The 2,367-nt window shown below is 36.4% G+C and overlaps 1 pseudogene; it reads left to right on the top strand.

Annotated features, from left to right (window-relative positions):
* The first annotated feature begins 1,410 nt into the window (after nucleotides 1–1,410).
* On the top strand, nucleotides 1,411–2,020 carry LOC108515175 (N-acylneuraminate-9-phosphatase pseudogene; annotated as a pseudogene).
* Nucleotides 2,021–2,367: the final 347 nt, after the last annotated feature.

The following is a 2,367-nucleotide window of genomic DNA, read 5'->3' as shown; positions in this document are numbered from 1 at the left end:
TTGGATGGATTATTGTGCCAAACTTTTTTCTTACACATGCTCACTTTTTACTAAATTTTCTAAGATAACATTGGTGTCTTGGAGATGAACATTGGCAGTATTACTAAAATAATAAGTATTAAACATTCTAGATGGGTATAACCTCTAACTATTTCTAAGGGAGGAGTTCACTTTAATTGGCTGTCATTTTAGTCTGAAGTTAGTAGAGAAAAAAAATGCACAGAGCCATCGATTTTGCATGATACACTAGAGATTGTTTAAAAGCAAGACACCCAATAAAAGTTTTTTTTTTTTCCTTCTTTCTAATGTAGCTTCTAGATCTACATTCACATATAAATTAACTCCCCTCCCCACTTTTTTCTTCTTTTGGTTTGCTTTAGTACATGACAGGCAATCTTTTCAGGTAAACATCATTGACTACATAAGGAAAGCTAGTGAGCAGAAGTCCTATCAAAAGCTGTTACATTTGTGTCTGCAGATTTTTCCAAGGCTCATTGCTCCTCCAGGTAAGAGCTAGCACTATTTCTCATCACCTTCCAGTCATTAACATATGAGCCAAAAACAATCAATTCAAGTATGACTTCTAGTAAACAGAGAAAAAACACAAAATCTAACAAATTATTTATGTAAGTTAGAAAATTCTAATAATTGTTATAACTATTGGCAATGGTACTATTAAAAGAAATAAGAAAAAAGAGATTATGAGCTTTGTTTAATAATCTTCAAAAATTTGTTCTATTGGGAATTGTGGACTGAAGAAAAATGTGTTCTAAATCATATAAGCAGCTATAGTTAGGGTTTACCTGGGATATAGTTAGGGATTACCAAGTTCCCTGGATTGGGAACTTCACATATACCAACATCCTATAAAGTAAATGCTGTTTTTCTCAGTCCATAAATAAGCAAACTGAAAACAGTAAGTGCTGTTTTTCTCAATCTATAAACAAGCAACCTGAAAACAGTAAGTGCTGTTTTTCTCAGTCTATAAATGCGCTCAGATAGGTTTACAGTGAAAACAGGTTACACATTCATTCAGCTGGCAAACATTTTTGACTACCTGCAGAGTGCCATGCAGCAGTCTAAATTATGGGAATAATATGTGGAAAAAACACACAAGCATGCATTTGACGGTATGGGGGTGGTGGTGGGGTCATGCAATAAATGAAGAAAGCAAGTAATGTTTAGTAACTAGAGGAAGTTAAGAGATTTGAATAAATAAATAATAAGAAAATCGAGTTGGTAAGCATCTGGGTGGTCAGGGCAGCCATTATTTATAAGACAGCTTTTGAGTAAAGAGGATATGAGGGAAATTTAGAAAAATAGAAGATAAAAGGTAATGAGGTCAGTTCATGTAGTGTTTTAGGCCTTTATAATTGTTTATATCTCAATTAAATAAGTTAGGTGATTGGAATGCAAAGTTTGTTTGTTTGTTTAAGTAAATTCAGGGGTCACCAGTCCGGCGCATGTGGTGTTAAGGGGCTGAGCCGCGTGCAGGCCGTTTACTCTGACCTGGACAACATGCCCATCGACACCACCTGGGCGAGCCAAAGAGGCGTGCTGAAGATGATAAAGCTTCTACAATGAAAATACCATAAAAAGGAAGAGGCTAACATCATCTATGATAAAGTTCAAGTTAAATTCAGCAAGGAATTGTTCATCCTTACAATATATGCATTACTGATCTAAGGACTTCACATTGGGAAGAAGCAATCCAGGAAACAAAAGGTGATGCAGCCAGTAGAAAATCGGCTGAAGAATGCTACTTCCTTTGGAAATCTAAACGGTGACAGCATATGACACTAGCAGAAGATGTCAAAGCCATGTTCACTGAACTTCAAAAGGAGGTCCGCCTACTTCTATTAACAAATTGGGATAGACGGACTCAGAGGGAGAAGACCGAGGCTTGTGGCTGTGAGTCCTGTTTCAACACTGTTGTAGGTGGAGAACAGAAGGAGGAGAGCCAGCACCATCCATGTTTTATTACTGCTGCAATCCTCTCAGAGTACAACCTGGGGATTGAAAGCGGGATTGAAAGCAACATTCTGGATCAATAAAAATGGAATAGTGCCACTGAAGTCCTACCCAGTTCCATGTTATATAATGTTTCTTCTGTGCTAGAGTTACCTGTTCTCTTACAAAATATAGACCAACAGTATCTCTGCTTAAATCACATGAAAGAGCATGATTATGAACGTTAGAGTCAATTTGCAGAGTTTGAACTAAGAAAAGTTAAGACACTCCACTTACCAAGGTCCAGTTTTAAGAAAAATTTTATTTATGATTTAATGACCAATATTTTGAAGGTCTTCCCAACCTGGTTCCTTTTAAGTTGTAACAACAAACCATTGGCTGGTATTTATTTCTGAA

Source organism: Rhinopithecus bieti, unplaced genomic scaffold (genome assembly GCF_001698545.2).
Source record: "Rhinopithecus bieti isolate Rb0 unplaced genomic scaffold, ASM169854v2 scaffold_34314, whole genome shotgun sequence".
NCBI lineage: Eukaryota > Metazoa > Chordata > Mammalia > Primates > Cercopithecidae > Rhinopithecus > Rhinopithecus bieti.
Note: the sequence above shows the minus strand (reverse complement) of the source record. Positions and strands in the feature narration are given on the sequence as shown.